Genomic DNA, 23,091 nt, shown 5'->3' with positions numbered 1-23,091 from the left:
TCCTCCCCCTGTATTTCAAACAGAAACTAGCCATTAAGTAAACACATGTTCCTGGTGGTTTATTTTGGTTGAGAGTTAGGCGGACTCCAACAGGAGTTCCTTGATGAAATGCCCCCTTTTTAAACCGCCAGATGCTTGCTGTTGGCTGGTTTCAACCAACGCAAGCCCCCTCCTCTGCGTCTAGTTGTTGGCGTGGGTTTGTCCCGTTGTTTTTGAGCAAATGAACTGTCATATGCCACAGTAAGACGATCCCCATCGCTTAAGAAAAAAAAAAAAAAAGGAAAAAATTCCAAACGTAAATAAGCCTCGTGGAGACGTCAGCGCCGGCTCTGTCCCCGGTGTGGACTCTGCGCTGTTTTTGTTTTGTGACCTCGGTGGAGATGCCGGCAGGAGAAAAACCCGTGGAAATAAGGTTAAACCCAAGGAGGAGGAGGAGGACTAAGGCGGCCAAAGCATGACTAACCAGACTTTAGAGCCTCTGTTTTCGGATTACGCTGAAAATTAGAGCCAGCCTCCCCCGCCCCAAGAGTGCGTGCGTTCTGGCCAGAGTTTTAAAAAGCCTGGGGTGGGTTTTCCAACTACGGGACTTAAAACGAATCAACAAGGGGGAAAAGCGTCATTCTCAGAAGGCAACCACCTTGTGATTTTTGTTTCTTCTGCGGCACAGAAGGGAGCCCACATCTGAAACAGCACAGGGGGATGGGAGAGGGGGGTACTTGGTCCTGGGGGAGAAACCACCAGGCTGGAAGCTGCCCTGCAACCGCCTGCAGCGCAGTTCCGTCCCCCCCGCCTGGCCGGGGATGAATCAGCTGCTGCGCCCGCTGCCGGACAGATGTGGCGCGGGGAGGGGGCCGCGCCCCGCCGCCCGTTAGAGGGCCGCCCGTCCTTTCATTTGAAGGGTTGTTTGTGGCTGGGATTGGTGGCTCACATCCGCTGGGGAGCCGGGAGAGGAGGGAGCAGAGACGCTGGGAGGAGGAGCCCAGGCGGCCGCCGCGGCGCTCGGCGGCCTGAGTGGCAGCAGCCCCGTCTGGAAGCGGGCGGTTACTGCGGAGACGCTTTGTTTGCTAACTTCGAAAGCGGTGAGAAGCCGTCCGCACCGCACGCCTCGGTCGGCTGGGCCCTGCCCCCCGCCTGCTTTCGGCTGCCCGAGACCTAAACGTTTCCTTCTTCCTCGTGGTTATCCTTGGCCACGCGGTGGCTCTCATTATGTACACAAAGGTAGCTTTTCTTTCGGCTCTAAGTGAACTTGGCTAATTACCGCGATTCTCAGGCAACCGAGAGTTGGAGCGAGTTTACGGCATGAAAACAAACTTTACAGGGGGGAACGGAGAGGGGTGGAGGGAATTTAAAGCCTCTTTCAAATTAAGAGGAGGAAAAAAAGTGGAGACTTAAAATTCGCCTTGGCTAGAGCACCAACTTGATCCACGCCGTACACACCTTTTGCTGGAGTAAATCATACGCAAGCAGTTGCTGAAGTTGGCGAGATGCACCCAAGAGGAACACCGCCACAGTCTCGTGCTGCCAAGGCCTTATAGCCCCCCAGGTAGAGGGTTGACCCCACCCCTAAAGCTGACCCCAAACTTGTTAGGAGCTCTGGATCAGTGCCCTAGGGTCTTCCGCAACGCAGGAAAGGAAAACAAACCCCCCAAAAGTGGACTCCGCATACCAGCAACTGCTTAGGATATTTTTTGTTTATTTTCCTCTCTAGAGGTGGAAAAACAAGTTTCCGTTCTGGCGCTGTCAGTCCCTTAATGTCTCAGGGGCGTCTCTGTAAAACAGATCCAGTGACTTTTAAGATTTCCCCCTAGTGCTAAAAATAAGATTATATGGATTCACATTTGCCTCGTATTATTTGCTGAATTCATATGCATGTTATTGCGCTGGGAAATTTCCTAAGGTTGAGGCGTCGCTTGGTGCTTTTGGAGGCTGCCTGATGAAAGTTCACCAGTCTTTCCAGGCACACACAGTTCTATTTGGTGTCTCATCTTCTCAATTCTTCCTCAAGGCCAACTCTGGGAAACAAACAAGTTAAAAAGCTGTGACTTTTCACAGCCTGCAAAACCTTCAGAAAGCAAAGCTCTAATAGGAACTTGGGAAGGCAAATACACCAGAAAAGTGTGTCAACACATGCAGTTACCATTAAAGCCTTTGATACCAGGTCCATCAAGTGTCTGGAGAATGCATTCGTTTCATTCACCTACTCAAAGACTGAGTAAGCCTGATTTCTGTCAGTTCTGTGTCCTGGCTTGGAGGAATGACGGTTTGCAGTTATTGGATCCCTTTTGCTGCTAGCACCTGAGAGGCAGATGTTTTTATAAAATATGTACAATGCTGGGCTCCAGACCCTGTGCCAGGGGCCCCAAGTCTCCTCACTTCTCAGGATAGAGGAGCTTGCTACTTAAGGAGGGCCTGGGGCTGTCCTGCAGCCATCTTGTGATTCTGTCAACCCCGGCAGGATAATTCTCCTCTTTGCTGCATGAATAATGTAACTGGGGCTACTACTTTTGTTTTGAATCAGTTTTCTCATAGTCTGTACTTCCCCACCCAGCCCTTCTTTCTCCTCTGTAGAAGTCTCACTTCTCTTTATGGGTTTTGGAATCAAGAGGACAGAGCAAAGCGATTATTCAATGAGCAGAGCCTTTACCTCCTTCATTCTCAGCAACCGGTCTCTGCATTGTGCTTTACAGTTGTGAAACACTGGTTGAAATGATCTCATTTGGTACACAAACTACTCGTGTAACTTTTTTTTTTTTTTAAGTCAACATCCAAATTTAACAGAGCTGAAAGGCCTAAAGCAGGCATTGGGCATAAAGTTCTGGGTCTAAATCAGCTGATCACGAGGAAATCCTGTCATGCTGCAAGGTCGGATGGCTGCAGGAGGGAGAGCCACTGGCCTGCATTAGGTCACCAAGGCCAGCGGGGCCTCCTGGGCTCCGTGGGTGTTACTCTCTGAAATCTGGTGTTTTGTGTTTTTTTTTTTTTAAGATCAATTAATTAATTTATTTGAAAGGCAGAATTACAGAGAGGCACTTCACTCCCCAAAATGGCTGCAGTGGCCAGAGCTGGGCCACTCCGAAGCCAGGAGCCAGGAACTTCTAGGTCTCCCATGAGGGTACAGGGGCCCAAGCACTTGGGCCGTCTTCCACAGTTTTCCGAGGCCATAGCAGAGAGCTGGATTGGAAGTGGAGTTCTGGGACTCAAACCGGTGCCCGTGTGGGATGCTGACGCTGCTGACTGGGGCTTTAACCTGCTGTGCCACAGCACCAGCCCCTGAAATCTGGTTTTATTAGAAGTCCTCTTCCAGCCTATCCACTGTTTGCACTTTTTTCTATTCTCCTTTTATAATGTAAAAAGCAAAAACAAACAAAAATCCTGTCTTCAAAAAGCCAAGCAATAAAGAAGTACTGTATGCAAAGTGAAATAATATGGAACACCTCCTACTTGCCCCCTTCTGTTCTTATTATGGGCATTTGCATACTATACACACAAATACAATGGATTTTTCTTTTCTGCTTGTTCTCAAGTTCCCTCTGCCTGGGATGGTCTTTTACCACTTGGTGTGCGTGGTATAGTTTCTCACTAGTCATGATTTAGCTAGTTTCTTAAAAGAGTCTTCTCTGAATTAGGAGCCTCCACTACCATCATCTAGCTCAGGAATATCCAACCACAGCCCTGTTGACATTTGGGGCTGGATAATTTTTTTGTTGTGGAGGCTGCCATGTACATTGTAAAATGTTAGTAGCAAATCCCTGAAAGATAACCAGTATATGGTAGTAGCTTTCTCCTTATTTGTGACAGATAAATGTCTACAGATATCACCAGCTTTACCCAAGGGGAAATCATAGATCTAGCTTAACCCTTGTATTTCTCCCATAGCACAAACATTGTTTTATTATTTTTATTTATTCTTTTTTTAAAGATTTATTTACTTGAAAGGCAAAGTTACAGAGAAGCGGAAGCAGAGAGAGGTCTTCCATCCTCTGGTTCACTCCGCAAATGGTCACCATGGCCAGAGGGGCGCCGATCCAATGCCAGTAGATAGGAGCTTCTTCTGGGTCTCCCATGTAAGTGCAGGGTCCCAAGGACTTGGGCCATCTTCTACTGCTTTCCCAGGCCATAGCAGAGAGCTGGATTGGAAGTGGAGCAGCTGGGACTCAAACTGGCACCCATATGGGATGCTGGCACTGCAGGCAGGGGCCCCAGTGCAAACTTTTTAAAAAATGTTTATTTTCATCTACTTGAAATAGCAATAGAGACAGAGAGGATCTTCCATCCACGGGTTTACTCCCCCAAAATACCTCCAACAGCCAGAGCTGGGCCAGGCCAAAGCTAGGATGCAGAACTGCATTTCTGAATCCCATGCGCGTGTGAACCATCATCTGCTGCCTCCCAGGATGCATTAGGAAGGAACTAAATCAGAAGCAGAGCAGTTGGGACTCAAACAGGCACAGCCATATATATGTGAAGTGGGCATTTTTTTTTTTTTCTGACAGGCAGAGTGGACAGTGAGAGAGAGAGACAGAGAGAAAGGTCTTCCTTTTGCCGTTGGCTCACCCTCCAGTGGAGGCGCGCTGCGGCCGGCGCACCGCGCTGATCCGATGGCAGGAGCCAGGTACTTGTCCTGGTCTCCCATGGGGTGCAGGGCCCAAGGACTTGGGCCATCCTCCACTGCCTTCCCGGGCCATAGCAGAGAGCTGGCCTGGAAGAGGGGCAACTGGGATAGAATCGGGCGCCCCAACCGGGACTAGAACCTGGTGTGCCGGTGCCGCAAGGCAGAGGATTAACCTATTGAGCCACGGCGCCGGCCGGAAGTGGGCATTTTAATAGTTGGCTTAAACTGCTGTTAAGCTAGCACCACAATTTGTAATTATTTTGTTTGACTGTTAACTTGTTTTTTCCCTTCTGACTTCTCACCAAAATGTAAGTTCATTATTAAACCCTTATGAACAAATCAGATACCCAAACAAATTATGCATTAAAATGACACCATAAAGAAACATTAATAAGAACTCAAACTTTGGATACAGCAGGCCAGGAATATGCAAATACTTTTCTTATTTTACCTCACTTACTCCTAAAATAGCCTCAAGAAGTACCTCTTTTTATTATCCCCATCTTACAGGTGAGGAAGTTGAGTTGGGGGAAGTGATTAATTCATCTTGCCAGTGTGATCCTTGGACCAATTATGTAAAAAAATAATGCTATTCTGCAATTTGTGGGGTTCTAAAAAAATGTTCCTACCGATGGGCATTCAGTTCTTTCCAATTTGTCACTAAGCACAAAAAGATAGCACAATTATATTCAAAATATTCAGTAACTGATAGAATTTGGGCACCACACGTTCTGAGGGGCTCCTGACTGTGCCCAGCAGCCTATGGTTGCCAGTCTTAGCAGGTTAGCTTGCATATAGATCTTTTGGGGCCTGTGTGACCACATTTATAAGAGCCTCTGGAAGGTGGAAGTTGAAAAGTGTGTGCTTTCAAAATTTTGATAGATACAGTGACTTGCCCTCCAAGTGGTCACATCTATTTAAAAAGCCCACTAGAGGGGCTGGTGTTGTGGCACAGTGAGTTAAGCCACTGCTTGCAACGCCAGCATGCCATAATGGAGTTCGAGTCCTGGCTTCTTTTGCCTCCCATCCAGTTCCCTGCTAATGTGCTGGGGAAAGCAACAGAAGACGGGCCTAATACCTGGGCCCCTGCCACCATGTGGGAGACCCGGATGAGTTATGGGCTCCTGGCTTCTCTGAACCTGTTCAGTCATTGCAGTTTGGGGAAAGAATTCGTGGATGGAATGTCTTTATCTCTGTCTCTCCTTCTTTATCACTCCGCCTTTCAAATAAATCAATAAATCTTTGAAAATAAATCAATAAAAAGTAAATAAAAAGCCCACCAAAAGTATGTAAGAAAATCTTTCACTGAGCCCTTACTAATAGTGTGTATTATCAATCGATATCTTATTTGTCTATCTCTTAAGGAAATAAATGGCACTTTTTTCTAATTTAAAAAAAATTATTTATTTTAAAGGCAGAGTGAGAGAGAGAAGCAGAGGCTGAGAGAGAGAGAGAGGTCCTCCTTCTGCTGGTTCACCCCCAGATGGCTGCAAAAGATATGCTGATCAGGAGCCAGGAGCTTCTTCCAGGTCTCCCACGAGGGTGCAGGGGTTCAAACACTTGGACCATCTTCTACTGCTTTTCCCAGGCCATTAGCAGAGAGCTGGATCAGAGGTGGAGCAGCTAGGACTCCAATTGGCACCTGTAAGGGATGCCAGTGTCACAGGTGGCAGCTCTACCTGCTACTCCACAATGCCGTCCCTTTATCAGTCAATTTTATTTCTTTTTGTTTATTAATAATTTTCCATTGTACTGATTATTTTTCTCTTTTTAAAATAAGTAAGAACCTGGTTGTTTATTGTTATTAATTTAAAACTCATATGACGAAAAGCTGAAAGCAGTAAAATATTGTTTTAAATGCATAATGTAAGGGGTCCTGGTTTTTAAAAATATATAGAGTAAGTACCATATTTATGCAATAGTAAGCCCTTCAGAATACTGAACTACCTTTTATCTAATTTCTTCTCTCTCCATCCAAGAGCTAATCCATTCGCATGTTTCCATTTATCATCATTATTTTTCCCACAGCAGTAGAGGAGCCATTTATAATAGCAATAAAACGATGAAATATCTAGGAATAAAATTAACAAGAAATATGTGCAAGTTTTATGAAGAAAACTTTAAAACCCCACTGAGAGACATAAAGGAAGACTTCATTGAAATAAAAGGCACCTTTTTCTTTCTAGCAAGATTCAGTAGTGAAAGCTATGTAGATGCTGAGTCTCCCTAAGTCAGTCTTTTAGTTCAAAGCACTTTCCATTGAAATACCAACAGTACTTTTTTTCTTTTAAAGAAATTGGCAAAGCAATGCCACAGTTCATTGAAATTAAGCATCACCCAATAGCCAGAGAAAATTTGTTAAAGATTACTTTATTTTATTTGAAAGGCACGATTGCAGAAAGAGAGAGAGAGAGAGACAGAGACAGAGAGAGAGAGAGAGACAGAAAGATCTTCCATCTGCTGGTTCACTCCCCAAATGGCCACATTGGCTGGATCTAGGCCTAACAAAACCAGGAGCCTGGAACTTCTTCTGGGTTTCCCATGTGGGTTTAGGGACCCAAGCGCTTGAGCCATCCTCCACTACTTTCCCAGGCACATTAGCAGGGAGCTAGATCAGACATGGAGCAGCCGGTACTTGAACCAGCACCTGTATGGGATACCAGCACTGCAGGTGGTGGCTTAACCCATTATACCACAGTGCCAGCCCCACCAGAGAAATTGTTAAAGATAAGAATTGAGAGCAGGGGAAGGTAGGGGAAATCCTTCCAAATATTTTGAGTTTTTTTTTTTTTTTTCAGGCTACTCAAAGATGATTTTATCATACACACACTGGGACTGATGGAAAAGTGTAGATGTAACAGGGGGCCATTGCCCTGGTTAGCAATTGACCCCCATTCCAATGGCCATGAATGTGCCAAATGTGCTACCACTCTGCATCATGGTTTTCCAAATCCCGCCCATCAGTTTAAGACCCCACATTCCAATCCTGAGACAGGAAAAGGTGCCAAAAAGTACCCCAGCTGCCATGCCTAGGGCGCAGCCCATCACAAAGCCCATCTTCACATGATTAAAACAGCTTGGCTGGGATTGTCCATAGGGACCACAGCCACGGACATCTCACTCACTCACGGTCTTGGTTGCTCCTATTTTGAAGTTTATAATTACAATGTGAAAATTTTGTACTAGTAAATAAAAAAGGAAACAAAGGACAGTGAGGTAGATTAAAATATATTATGAAGATTTAGATTTTGACAAAGGTATCTTTTCATACCAGGGGAAAATTGACTACTCTTTATTAAAAATCAAGCTGGGGGCAAGTGTTTGGCAGAGCAGTTAAGATGCCACTTGGGTTCCAGGTCCCCTCCTGATCCCAGTTTTCTGCTCATGTGCACCCTAAGAAGCAGCAGGTGAAAGCTCAAGTACTTGGGTTTTTGCCAATCATATGAGTGGCCTGGACTGAATTCCAGGCTCCTGGCTTCATCCGGTTCCTCACTGTTTTTGGAATTTGCATAGTGTACGAGAGGACTGGAGCTTTTTCTGACTCTATGCCTTTCAAATAAATAAATATGCACCTATGTTTATTTCATTTTAATTTTAAAAAACAATTATTTATTTATTCAAAAGGCAGAGTTACAGAGAGGCAGAGACAGAGAGAGAGAGAGAAAGAGAGAGAGAGGTCTTCCATCTGCTGGTTCACTCCCTAAACGGCCACAATGGCCAGAGCTGTGCCGATCCAAAGCCAGGAGCCAGAAGCTTCTTCCGGGTCTCCCACATGGGTGCGGGGGCCCAAGCAGTAGCTTTCCCAGGTCATAGCTGAGAGCTGGATCAGAAGTGGAGCAGCTGGAACTCAAACAGATGCCCATATGGGATGCTGACACTGCAGACTAGTGCGTTAACCTCCTGCACCACAGTGCCAGCCCCGCTATGTTTATTTTAGAATAGTGGTTTTCAAACCAGGGTGTGTATAGCAATGTCTAGAGGTACTTGTGATCACAACTGCAGAGGAGGGATGGTATAGGCATCTGGTCGACAGAGGTGAAGGATGCTACTCTCTGTTTTATCATACACAGGACACTCCTCACAGCCCAAGTTCTGTCCAGAATGTCAGTACTGCCCCAGGGTAAGATACCTGCTCTAGAAGAAGGCATATATATGATATACATATATATGATATTATACTGAGAATGCTTTTGTAACCATAGCACAAAATCAAAGAATGATGAGATAAAAATGTTTATAGACATTTAAAAACAGTTTTGAACATATCTAAGGAAAAATTCCATGAAATTTTTTAAAGCAAAGAAATTGAGAAAAATAATTGCAGCACAAGCATAAGACCATTGGATTCTAATATATGAAGAGCTCATATAGACCACAGGAGAGATGAATGTTTTTCAAAAGAAGACTTATTTATTTAGGAAGCAGAGTAGGGGAGAGAGAGTATGTGAGCTTCTATCCACTGATTCATTCCCCAAATGACTGAAACAGTCAACGATGGGCCAGGCTGAAGCCAGGAACCAGGAACTCCACCCTGATCTCCCACATGGGTGACAAGAACTCAAGTACTTGAGCCATCATCCACTGCTCCCCAGGTGCTTTACCAGGGAGCTGGATCAGGAGTGAAGCAAGGGGCCGGCACTGTGGCGCAGCAGGTTAAAGCCCTGGCCTGAAGCACCAGCATCCCATATGGGCGCTGGTTCTAGTCTTGGCTGCTCCTCTTCTGATCCAGCTCTCTGCTATGGCCTGGGAAAACAGTATAAGATGGCCAAAGTCCTTGGGCCCCTGCACCCACATAGGAGACCCGGAAGAAGCTCCTGGCTCCTGGCTTTGGATCAGCTCAGTTCTGGCCTTTGTGGCCATCTGGGGAGTGAACCAACAGATGGAAGACCTCTCTGTCTCTACCTCTTTCTGTAACTCTTTCAAACAAATACACACACACACACACACACACACACAAAAGGAGTGATGCAACTAAACTGGCATTCAAGACCTTGGACAAAATCTGTGGATGAATAATTTCCAAAAAATAAAAAAATCCAGCTAATCAAAACCATGAAGAAAGAAACAATAAAAACGTTATTTTTCTGTCATTACAACAATAAAATAAATAAAATTGAACTGATATGGAAAGATTAATAGTAGTCATGAACCATTTAATAACAGGAATAGGATCCAGCATTATGGTGCAAAGGCAAAGCTGCCGCCTGCAACTCTAGCATCCCATATGGACGCCGGTTCGTATCCCAGCTGCTCCATTTTCTGATCCAGCTCTGCTAATAGCTTGGGAAAAGCAGCAGAAGATGGCCCATGTGTTTGGGCCCGTGACACCCTTGTGGGAAACCTGGATGAAGCTCTTGCCTTCAACCTAGCCCAGCTGTGGGTGTTGCAGCCATCTGGGGAGTGAACCAGCAGATGGAAGATCTCTCTCTCCCTCCTTCTCTCTCTGTAACTCTGACTTTCAAATAAATAAATCAGTCTTTAAAAAAAAGAGAATAGCTTCTGAAACATTTTTTTTTCAGTTTTGGTGTTGTGTAAATATCATATTCATAGGTTGTACCTGTACAAAATGAACTATGACATCACTAGGCTGTATAACCTTGTGGGACCATTATCATATATGCTGTCCATCATATATGCTGACAGAAATGTCACCATGTGGTTCATGACTATATGTGTTAAATTGGATTTTTGGAAAAAAAAAGTATGGAACTGTACACTACTCTTATTACACCTTTTTGTGTAGAATTTTTATATGCTTATGTTTTTCTGTATTGGTCCTCAGGGAAATATTAACAACAGCTAACTTTGGGGTTGAAGTGAGGTTAACAAAGACAAGTGCCAAAACTTAGATTGGTGCAGGGATCTACACTATCATTTTTAATGACTAATTAATAATCCAAGGGAACTATGGAAATAATTTACATAACCAGTCCCCAAATACTGGGCATTTAAGTTTGCTTCTCATTTGTGTTAGATTTTCGTAAATTCTTCATAAAAACCAAAGCAGAGATCTAAAATAGGACAAATCTGTGTTCTTGTCCTTTAAATCTTACTCTCTAGTCTAATAAGCCACTGGTGGTTAATCATTAGCAAGTATGAATAACCCCAGTGACACTCTGGAAGCAAATTATTTATTGCCTTTTACAAGAAATAAGAACAAATGCTGTCAAGCCAGGTAGCAAATGGTTTTGGATTTGAATGACCAAGTCTCCAAAATTGGAAACATTAATCCTGATTTGGTAGTTAATTTTTACAGAAGGTTTGGCCAAACATTTACAACATGTAAAGATAGGGCAAGATAGTTTTTCCCAAAATGAATTAATAAATACTCTTAATGTATGAGTAAAATCAGCACATACCTTGAAAAGCATGGAACATTTAAGTAAAAGCTTTCTAGTCTAGAGGCATATTTATAAATGAGAACAATCTGTTATCTTCCAAAGTGTTCATCAGGCCCCCACAGGATGGCATCCAAAAGCCAAAACAACTCTTCCATTTTACCTTAAAAGGGAGGAAAATTTAATCATTTCCAAGCTACTTGAATAGACCTTATTTTTTAAACTTTGTTATATTTTCTCTGCGAAACTCATTTTGGAAGGTCTCTTCAGCAACATATTTATAGAGTAGGTTAGCAGGCTCCTCTTCAAGGGTGATATAAACATCTAAATCCATCCATACTTGAATCTCTCCTTCCTCTCATGATCGGCAACAGTTGACATACGCATCTGCTAGTCCTGAACCAATTTTATTTAAGAAAATGACTTCAGCTGGTACCTCACTATGGGCAAGCTCTTGTCATGATCTTGGACTTAGAAACTGATGAAGAGCTGGGAGACAGCCCCAACCAGAATGACCTCGTTGAGCAGGTAGCTGAGATGCTTTATGGATTGATTCATGCTCACTACATCCTCACCAACCGTGGCAATGCCTAGATGTTGGAAAAGTACAAGCAGGGAGACCTTGGCCACTGTTCCCATGTATACTGGGAGAACCAGCCAATGGTTCCTATTGGCCTTTTGGACATCCCAGGTGAGGCCATGGAGAAGCTCTACTGCCCCAAGTGCATGGATATGTACACACCATCCCACGGATGGTGCCTGTCAGCACTGGTTTCCCTCACATGCTCTTCACGGTTCATCCCAAGTACCAGCCCAAGCAACCTGCCAACCATTTTGTGCCCAGGCTCTACGGTTTCAAAATATATCAGATGGCCTTTCAGCTGCAGCTCCAAACCACCAGAAACTTCAAGATCCCAATCAAGATGATTTGCTGATTGCCACCTGACCTGTCCCTCAGTCTTTGACACCTCCATTCCTTTGCTACCACCCTTTCAGGAGTCATTATTGTGGTGGGAATATGAAATAAAATGGAAGGAAAGGCAAAACTAAGATGATTAAGGATGGGCGTTTGGCACAGTGGTTAAGCTACTACTTGGGACACCCAGATTTAAGAGCGAGTGCCTGGGTTAGAGTTTGGCCCCACTCCTTACTCCAGCTTCCTGCTAATGGGCACTGGGAGTAGTTGGGTCCCTGCCACCCATGTAGGAGACCTGGATTGAGTTCCTGGAATAAATTCCTTGCTCCTGGCTTTAACCTTGCTCAGCCTCAGCTATTGTAGGCATTTGAGGAGTGAACAACAGGTGAGATTTCTCTCTCAAATAAAATTTGAAAACAAAGAAACAAACAAAACTTAATAGTAGTAGCCAGGTGACATCAAAAAGAAGGATTTTGTCATTCCCAGAGTGTTTTTTGCTTGTTTTGCTTTTTTATTTTTTATTATAAAAACTTGAAATTTACCTAATAGATGGGAAATCCTAGTATAAGGAATTCACATGTCCCCATCAACAATGATCAACCATGACCACTGTTGTTTGACCTCACAGGCTTCCTTCTTACTCATGTTCTTCTGAAGCAAATCTCAGACATCGTAGCTTTTTTTGGAAACATGCTTATAGTTAATATTCTGGTTTGCCTAACTACTTACTCCCTGGTCTAAATAGTTTGCTCACTAATACTCCCAGAATGCTGATCTGTTGTCTTTTTCTTTCTATCTATTTCTGTCCTACTGTTAGACATTCTCTCCTTGCCAGAGAGAACAATTACATTTTTTCTTTGGTGGTACTCTCATGCCTATTTTAGAGGTAAACTGGCACTTACCAGAACATATGCCTTGATTTTGGGGAGGGTGTGTGTTCAGGAATCATGTTAACCAAACCAGTATCTCACTTAAAAATCTCTAGGAGCATTGTTTTACTTTATTGAGTATATGGGCAAAGTTACTTTTAAAAATGTAATTGCTATTTGTGTGTGTGTGTGTGTGTGTGTGTGTGTGTGTAGAACAGGAAAGGGAAGATAAGGGAGTAAAGCCTAGAAGGGTTTGATACATCCATTATAAAGCTCTTTTCATTCAGAATCCAGATGTGACATAAAAGCACAAACAGCCTTATTCCAAGGTTTAAAAACATAACATTGTGACCATTAGGTTTGAAAAAAGTAGGAGCATCTCAGATAACTTATCTGAATGCCTGTCCTTACTTCATCCCTCCCTTCCTTCCTCTCTCTCTCATAGCTCTTTTTAAATTAAATTTTTATTTATTTATTTATATTCCATGTAAAAGACAGACATAGAGACAGACAGAGATCTTCCTTCTGCTGCTTTGCTTCCCAAATGCCAGCAACAGCTACTGCTGGTCCAGGCCAAAGCCAGAAGCCCAGAACTCAATCCAGGTCCCCTATGTGGGTGGCAGGGACCCTCACACTTGAGCCATTGTCTGCTGTGTCTCAGAGTTCATATCAGCAGAAATCTGAGTGGGAAGCAGAAGGCCCAGGACAGGATGTTGATGTCCCAGGTATTGTCCTAACCACTGCATTAAATGCCTGTCCTCTCTCATGATTCTTGCATGAACTTCTCATTGAAAGTTACAAATTTGTGATTTGTTCTAATATTATGAATTTTACAAGAACTCTAGTTTTAAAATCTGAACAACACAACTGTTTTAAAAATGGAAGTCTAGATTTCTTGTGTTAGTTTCACTTTGCTTCCAACTAATAAAATGAGATATTCTTCCTTCCAGTTTCTGTATGGGAAAGAAACAGCAAAAACCTGCACATGCATCTATTTGAACAGTCACTCATCACTTCTTATTTTCCTATAGCAAAGTGCATTTTGCAGAAGGGTTAATGATTCTGTAATGGTTATTTTGTTGGGTTTCTAAGCAACATTTCTTGAAACTTCCTTCAGACTGAAATACAAATCTTTTGGGGGCCAGCACAGTACATAGTGGGTTAAGCTGCTGTCTGCAGTGCTGGCATCCCATATGTGTGCTGGTTCAAGTCCTGGTTGTTCCACTTCTGATCCAGTTCGCTGTTGCTGTGCCTGGGAAAGAAGTGGAAGATGGCACAAGTGCTTGGGCCCCTGCACCTATACGGGAGACCCAGAAGAAGCTAAGCTTCTAGCTCCTGGCTTCACCCTAGCCCAGCCCTGGCTGTTGTAGCCATTCTGGGAGTGAACCAGAGGATAAGATCTTTCTGTCTCTCCTTCTGTCTTTGTAATTATGACTTTCAAATAAATAAATAATAAATATTCTTAAAAAGAACAGTACAAAGCTTTCTATAAGTAGCTTTGAAATCCAGTGCACAGAATTGCCTCTCTGTATTCCTTACCTACAATACTGTTTAGAGAAAAATTTCCTAACATAACTTACTTACTCACATTCTCTTCCCATTTCTCCCTCACTCATCCCCAGATACTTCTCTTATTGTATCACACACAGTAATCAAACCATTTCTACATGGAAATGCAAAATAAATCCGGGGGAAAAATAAAATGAGTATTGTATCGTCAAGCCTCCAGATATATAAAGAAGATTAAAACGAATTTACTATTAACCAATTCTTATCTGGTAACAGGTGGTCTAAGCTAGGGAAAAATAAATTTCTGCTGGAATGGGAAGTTTATACTCATACCTCATTGATTATTGGTAAGCTAAGACTGCACGGTCTCTCTCATGCCTATAACTGCACACACCAGGCAGTCAGCACAGCCATAGATTGTCCTTGAGGAATAACACAGATTTGGAGGCCCTGCAAAGACTTTATATCCTTTCTTCTGGGTTAACCAAATTGAGGCTTTATTTATTGTATCTAAGGGTTTACTGGATTCACACTCAAACTACATCTATTCTAGACATTATTTGAATTGTCTATGAAAACAAATAAAAATCAAAATTATGTGTGGTAGACATTGTGACACAGTGGCTTAAGCTGCTGCTTGGGATGCCTGCATCATATCGGAGTGCCTGGTGTAGGGTCCTGCCTCCTTTTCCAGTTTCCTGCTAATGCACAGCCTGGGAGGCAGCAGATGATGGGCCAGTACTTGGCTCTCTGCCACCTCTGGGAGATACCCTAATGGAGTAACTGAGTCGGCTTTGGCCTGGACAATCCCTGGCTGTTGCAAACATTCATTGGGAATGAACCAGCAGAAGGAAGCCCTCTCTCTCTCCCTCTCCCTCTCCATCTCTCTCTCTCTTTCTCTGTCTTTCAAATAAAAATAAATAAAATTGTGTGCTTTTCTTCTAGGATTCAGCTTTATCTGATAGGTCAAATTTGACTACCTGTCATCTTATATGTGTATAACTCCATTGCTGGAGTGATGGGGTTATGCCTACTCACTTCTTGCAAGTTATCTGCAATGAGTTGATTCTCTCTTGCTTTGAACATGATAAAAAGCAATAATATTATTATTTAAGTTAAAAGGCTGCTACGATAGTGATATTATTCACTTGACAAATATTTCTTTAAAATAATAAAGTATTTGGGAGACAGAAAGAGAGACAGAGACAGAGAAAAAGCTCCCAATTGCTGGTTCACACCCCCAGTGACTGCAATAGCTGAGGTTGGGCTGGGACCAGAGCCAGGAGATGGTGAGGCAATCCAGATCTCCCATGTGGCAAACATTCTTAAGTGCTCACTAGGGGTAAAGTATTAAGCTGATGGGTGCAAAAACAAAATAAGTAAACAAAGAACAGTAGATGAAGGTGCTCAGGCATTCAAAGGAGAAAAAAATGTATAGTTCAGTCAAATTCAAAAATTGAAGGAAGCAGAATGAGTAAAGGTTCAGGGAAAATAAGACCTTTTGTTCACAGCTGGTGAGAGAGCCACTCACCACTGCATACCCAAAATCTTGAAAATGGGTACATCCTATGACCCAGCTGATGATGAACACTTTGGGGATGTGCCTACAGTTTGGTGGTATCTCTGGCAGATGCAGAAGTGGTAAGTGGAGGGTGAACCTTAAGAGGTATATTGAAGTCAAATTATTCATGGGATTATGCCTTATTCTGCAGGAGATAATGCTGATTTAACTAGAGTCAAGGACAATGGAACTTGTAGTTTTCTCCAGAATCAGAGGCAGAGTCTGGTTAACAGGTTTTGAAAGATTAAAGCCCTGAAATGTCATTGTGCCTGTGAAAATGGAAATGAGTTTTTCACTTGGTACTTGAAGTTTCTAAAAATAAGACAAGATTGACTATGCCCTGGTGTTTGGTAGTAAAGGCAGTTACCACAGACATGTAAAGTAGAGAAGGCACTTTACCACTGCCTAACACTGCAAAAAACAGTTACGAGAAACAGGATCAGAGAGTGCATCCACGTCAGGCCATGCCCAGGCCACGATTGAGACTGCGTAAGTCAGCTGTTTCACTCTGCTTTACTTTTCCTGTTCAGACTACAGAGGTCAAAGGGTGTGAAAAGGAACGGCTTGCAAAATGCTTGATTTCTCAGGGTCGCCAAACATCCTTGGGAAGTGGTGCCCTGCAGTGGGGCTGTTGGTTAACTGACAGTGATTAGATTACCTCCAGAGCCAAGGCAGACTGATTATTTAAATGAGCTGTTTCTCACTTTGGTGGCAAGATAGTACAAGATCTCTGGTGGGGAAGAGGTTGTTCCTTAAATGTTTTTGTAGAATGAAACTGCATTTTGCAATCAGTTCTAGGGAAAGAGCGCTGATGTGAGGTTCAAGTATAAACCTGTGACCGTCACCTTCATTTATTTTTTTTTTTTTGGTATATGTAGGAAAATATGCATAACATAGAATATAACATTTTGATCATTTTAAAATGTTCAGTCCAATGGCATTAACTGCATTCACATTGATGTGCAACCCTCAGCCCCACCCATTTCTGGAATACTATTCATTTTGCACCCATTAAACACTAACTCCTCATTCTCCCCTTCCTCCTGCCCCTGGAAACCTCTATTCTGTATTCAGGCTGTTCTAAACTTTCTGTTTTGACTTGTACAAATTTGACTATTGTAGGAACTTCATGTAAGTGGGATTGTACAAGATTGGTGCTTCTGTGTCTGGCTTACTTTATTTCAGATAACATCCATGTTGCAGCATATATAAATCAGATCCTATTACTTTTTCATTTACTTTTTGTTTGGTAATTTTAGATTTTAATATATTTTCAGCCTCACAGAAAAGTTGTAAGAATAGTACCCAGATTCCTTGGATGGATTCATTATTTTCTATGTATACATTTGAGGGTACTTTAAAAAGTTCGTGAAAAATAGAATTAAAAGATAAGTTTAGGGGCAGGCATTTAGCCTAGCACTTAAGATGCCCAGGTCCATGTCTGAGCACCATTATTCGATTCCTGACTGTCTCCTGGTTCCAGCTTCCTGCTAGTGCAGACCCTGAGAGAACACAATGATGGCTCAAATAGCTGGGTTCCTGTCAATCAGATGGGGGATCAGGATTCAGTTCCTGGCTCCCAGTTATTGGCCTAGCCCTGGCCATTGCGGGCATTTGGGGAATGAACCAGCAAATGAAAGCTCAGTCTCTCTCCCTCCCTCCTTCCCTCTCCTTTTTCTATTTCTTTCACTCTCTTTGCTCCTCAAATACATTTATTTTGGTGCAAAAATTTTGAAATCCATGTGCAAGTTTTCCATCATATGTATTATCCATGAATTTTTTGGAACTTCCTATATTTCAATTTTTGGATCAAATAATAAACATCTTTTAATTCTTCAGTTTTCCACATACTTTCACAAACCTGCTTGTTCACAGACACAGGCATGCAATCATTGCCTACACATATCTCTTTATCCTGAATCATTTGAGAGTAAGTTACAGGTATTTGTCCCTTGACCTCTAAATAATTGTGTATTTCTTAAGAACAAGGACATCCTCTTACATAATACACTATTGAAATTAGGAAATTAACACTGATATAAAGCTGTTACCTCATGTACTAACCAGATTCATATTTTTCTAGTTGTCAAATAATGTCCTTCACAAGAAAATAGAAATTTCCAGACTGGGATTCAATCTAGGATCACACATTGTATTTAGTAAGCAAATCTGTCTCCTTTAATCTGGAACAGCTATATTTGTCAGTCATGACCTTGGCATTTTTTAAAGTAAAGGCCTGGTATTTTATAACACATCCTCATTTTGGCATTGTCTAATGTTTCCTCATGATTTGATTGAAGTTGTGCTTTTAAAAAAAAAGCTTATTTATTTTCATCTTCTTGAAAGGGAAAGTGATGGACACAGGGAGAGGAGAGGGAGCAATGTCATTCATCTTCTGGTTCACTCCCCAAATACCTGCACCAGCCAGGGCTGGACCAGGCCCAAGCAGAGAGCCAGGAACTCCATCTACTCTTCCACATGGGTGGTAGGGGCCCAAACACTTGAGTCATTATCTGCTGCCTCCCAGGATGCATTAGCAGGAAGCTAGATTGGAAGCAGAGGAGCCAGGACTTGATCTGGCACTTAAATATGGCACATGGGCCTCCGAAGTAGCAGCTTAATCTGAGCTACAATGTCCACCCTGAGCATGTGCCTTTTTGACAGATCACAAAAGTAATAATCTGCCCTCCTTAGTCAATCATTTCAGATAGCACATGGCTTCAATGTTGGCTTGTCCTCTTACTGGTGATCTTAACTTGTCAGGGCTTTCCACTGTAAAGTTACTGTCCCTTTTTAATTGCTAAACATTTTGGAACAAGGTACACATTCCAATCTTTGAATTTTTACTCTGAACTTTTATGGTTTGTCATCTCTACATGGATTTGTTGGTGTTCCACTATCTGGATGAGCTTCTCATTGCTTGTCTATTTGTCTCTGAGTGGATTTGTGGAGTTCTGTTTTATTTGGTTGATTTTAACCCATTACCATTATTATTTATTTTGATGCTCAAGTTGTCCCAGATTTGGCCAGTGGGAGCCCCTTTAACTGGCCCCCTTATCCTTTTGTCTTTTTTTTTCTTGGCCTTGCTTTCATTATTCTTTGAGAGTTTTCTTATTTTCTGGTGCAAAAACATGTATATAATGTTCATACTGTGTTTTCTCTGTCTCAACACTGGAATCAGTCATTTCTTTGAGAAGCCTTTGTTATTTTCAGTGGAGAATGGTATTTAGGAGGCTGGCAGTGTGGCATAGCAGGTAAACCACCGTCTGCAGTGCCGGTATCCCATATGGGCACTGGTTTGAGTCCCAGTTGCTCTGCTTCTGATCCAGCTCCCTCCTAATGTGCCTGGGAAAGCAGCCAAGGATGGCCAAAGTCCTTGAGCCCCTGTACCCATATTGGAGAGCTGGATGAGGCTCCTGGCTCCTGGCTTCGGCCTGGCCCAGTCCTAGCCATTGTGGCTATTTTGGGAGTGAAGCCAGTGGATGCAAGATCTTTCTCTCTCTCTGCCTCTCCTTCTCTGTAACTCTGACTTTCAAATAAATACATTTTTTTTTTAAAGAGAGAATGGTATTTAGAAGCTAAGATCAGGGCTCTCAGTATGCTTATTGCAACAGAAGTGGCGTGAATTTGAGGTTCTCTCAGTGAAGTGATAGAGCACACATGCACACCCACAATTTTGTATGTTGAAAATCATGAATTCATTCTGATCGCTCCAATTTTGGTCTAACACCACAGGACTCGTTTCAGTTTTCTCACTTTTCATATTTGTAACTTTTTTTCTGTAAGAATGAGAAACTTCTTTCCCATTGCACTCAAGATAATTACTTCTTGCTCAATCTTAAAGTATAACAAGTGTGTCAGTATCAAAAAACAACCTGATTAACGATAATAAGTAAATTATCCTCAGCTTTTATTTCCTTTATTCTTATGATATAAGGTCAAAATACTATATCAAAAGTTACTTGATATAGTTCTTTCTTCCATACTCTACAATGTGACTATAATTCTTTCAAAATACTTTTAGGTTTACTTTTAGTTGAATTTCATTTTTCATTCTCCCATATTATTTTGACCTTATCTTTTCTTTTTTAATTTTTTTTTATTTGAAAGGCAGAATTAAGAGAGATAAAGAGAGAGAGAGAGAAATCTTCCACTCCTTGGTGTACTCCTTAAATGGCTGCAATGGCTGGGACAGGGTCAGGGTGAAGCCAAGAACTCCATCCACATCTTCCCACATGAGTGGCAGGGACTCAAGCACTTGGATCATCTGCTGCTGCATTCCCAGGTGAATCAGCAGAGAGCTGTATTGGAAGTGGAGCAGCCGGATCTCAAACTGTTCCCCAAATGGGATGCCGGTGTCACAGGCAGCGGTTTTACCCACTATGCCGCACACTGGCCCTGAAAAGTTCTTAAAAGTAATGTGGGTTCTGAAACCATATTTTTGAAGTCTTTTGTACTGTTACATTAATGTCCATTACTCTGTCTTGTGCTTTGATTGTGTCTGTAAACATGCATGTTTTTGTAATATTATACCTTGGTTATTTGGAAAATAGTGGTTCACTGAAATATGCAAATCTTCCCAGTGTTGACATACTTTCTTGTGCCATATCAAAAATTGCTTTGCTTAATATTATCCCTGACCCCATTGGTATCAGAAAGCTGTAAAGTTAATGGTAGTAGATGAGAATTTTCTCAATTTAGATTTAATTTCAAACTTGGATTTTTACCATTAGCAATATTTATTATCAGATTTTTAAAAAGATTTACTTATTTATTTGAAAGGCAGAATGTGTGTGTGTGTGTGTGTGCGCGCACGTGAGAAAAAGAGAGAGAGAGAAAGAGACAAAGAGAGCAAGAGCGAGAGCGAGAATGAGAGAGAGAGAGAGAAAGAGACAAAGAGAGCGAGAGCGAGAACGATAGAGAGAGAGAGAGATTTTTCATCTGCTAGCTCACTCCCCAAATGGCTGCAAAGCTGGGCGGGTCCAAAGCCAGGAGTCAGGAGCTTCTTCTATGTCTCCCACATTGGTACAGGGGCTCAAGCACTTGGGCCATCTTTCACTACTTTCCCAGGTGCATTAACAGGGAGCTGGATTGGAAGAGGGGCAGCCAGGACTCGACCCAGCACCCAAATAGGAAGCCAGTGTCTACCCACTATGCCACAAATGCTGGCCCTTGTTATCGTTTGTCTGAAGTACTAGGATCATTTCATTCACAATTGATAAAATAAGAGTCAAATATCCATGTCTAAATAATAGCAGTTTGTCTAACAATTTCAAGTATAAATGGTGTTCTGTGAAAAAGTGGTTAGGTTAGTTGCAGTCAAACAATTGTAGAAATACTGTTCCCTTGAGAGAATCATAATATTCTGTGTGCATCAGAAGTGTTGATGCCGTGGCACGGTAGGTTAATCCTCTGCCTGCGGCACCAGCATCCCATATGGGCACTGGTTCTAGTCCCGGCTGCTCCTCTTCTGATCCAGCTCTCTTGCTGTGGCTTGGGAAGGCAGTGAAGGATGGTCCAAGTGCTTGGGTCACTGCACCCACATGGGAAACCTGTAGGAGGTACCTGGCTCCTGGCTTCAGATCAGCACAGCTTGGGCCATTGCAGCCATTTGGGGAGTGAACCAGTGGATGGAAGTGAACCAGTGGATGGAAGACCTCTCTCTCAGTCTGTTCCTCTCATTGTCTGTAGCTCTGTCTCTCAAATAAATAAGTCTTAAAAAAATAAACAGAAATGTTGATGTGTCCTTCCCATTTAGTCACATAAAATAGTAAAAATATCTGTACTCAAGGTAAAGTTTTGATGAAACTTTAAATTTTTCCTGCCTCAACAAAGACATTCTTAAGTGAAATTGTCTCTCTCTTTTTTTTTTTTTTTTAACTGACAGTGGGTGGCAGAGGAAAGTATTTGCCATGGTGGTCTTGATTTGGGAAGGGACCAGCAGTTTTATCTTCCACCATTTTTGCTTCATCAGTGCCAATGTCCTCACAATGAAGAAGACAAACAACATCACACTATTATTCAGAAAATAGTTTTGACCTCATGGACCATCCAAAAATGTCTCAGGGGTGGAACTGCAAGAGTATGTAGACCACATTTTGAGAATAGCTGCCACTTTTATTATGCAATTTTAAAAATATTTATTTATTTCAAAGGTAGAGTTACAGAGAGGGAGAGGCAGAGGCAGAGTCAGAGTCAGAGAAAGAATCTTCCATCTGCTGGTTCACTGCCCAAATGGCCTCAATGGCTAGGGCTGGGCCAGGCCAAAGCCAGGAGCTGGGAGCTTCATTTAGGTCTCCCACATGGGTGCAGGATGCCAAAGACTTGGACCATCCTCCAGTGCTTTCCCAAACATGTTAGCAGGGAGCTGGATCAGAAGCAGAGCAGCCAGGACTCAAACTGGCACCTCTGTGGGCTGCTCATGCTGCAGACAGTGGCTTAACCCAGTATGCCACAGCGCCTGCCCACTTTTGCCTGCCCACTTTTATTATTTTACTGAAGAACATATTTTGCAGATCACTCCATATCAGTTTATAGAGATTTTACAGTTGTACTGTACTCCACTATATGGATGTACTATAATTTCATAACTTCCTTACATCGGGACATTTGGGATAATTATAATCAATGCTGCAATGAACAGTCTCATTCCTGTGTGTTTTCGTGTTATTGAAGGTGTCTCCTTAGAACAACTTCCTATAAGTGAAAAAATAAGTGTATGTGCAGTTTCGCTAGATATTACCGAATCTCACTTTGTGAGGGTTGTATCAGTTTGCGTTTCCACTAGCCCCGAATGAAAATTCCTGTTTCTCCATAGACTTACCAACAAAGTATAACGTAGAAGACGGATATGTAAATCACATTTTAGACCATAGATTATTTACATGGGGAATACCAGCATTTTCTGAGTACTGTATCCCATGTTTTCTGTCTATGGATTGATTGAGTTAGAAGTAGACCCTAGACAAAGCTGAGCCAGATTCCCTTTCCTAGAGGTCTCTAAAATTAGGACTGAGGTCCCAGTTGGTCTCTGTTAGGAAATTCAAAATTGAGGGGTCGGCACTGTGGTGCAGAGGGTTAAAGCCCTGGCCTGAAGAGCCAGCATCCCAGGTGGACACCAGTCCTGGCTGCTCCTCTTTCAATCCAGCTCTCTACTGTGGCCTGGGATAGCAGTACAAGACGGCCCAAGTCCTTGGGCACCTGTACCCACATGGGAGACCCAGAGGAAGCTCCTAGCTCCTGGCTTCGGATCAGCGCAGCTTCAACCGTTGCAGCCATCTGGGGAG

General features: G+C 42.7%; 1 long non-coding RNA gene and 2 pseudogenes across 2 annotated transcripts in view; 2 read left to right on the top strand and 1 right to left on the bottom strand.

Moving 5' to 3' along the window:
- Positions 1-23,091, top strand: part of LOC138844047 (uncharacterized) — a 65,805-nt gene that overhangs the window by 3,328 nt on the left and 39,386 nt on the right. The gene's annotated exons all lie outside the window — the stretch shown is intronic.
- LOC127492480 (reactive oxygen species modulator 1 pseudogene) lies at positions 3,607-8,123 on the bottom strand (annotated as a pseudogene).
- On the top strand, positions 8,655-12,001 carry LOC103349365 (casein kinase II subunit beta pseudogene; annotated as a pseudogene).

Source organism: Oryctolagus cuniculus, chromosome 10, assembly GCF_964237555.1.
Source record: "Oryctolagus cuniculus chromosome 10, mOryCun1.1, whole genome shotgun sequence".
Taxonomy (NCBI): domain Eukaryota; kingdom Metazoa; phylum Chordata; class Mammalia; order Lagomorpha; family Leporidae; genus Oryctolagus; species Oryctolagus cuniculus.
Note: the sequence above shows the minus strand (reverse complement) of the source record. Positions and strands in the feature narration are given on the sequence as shown.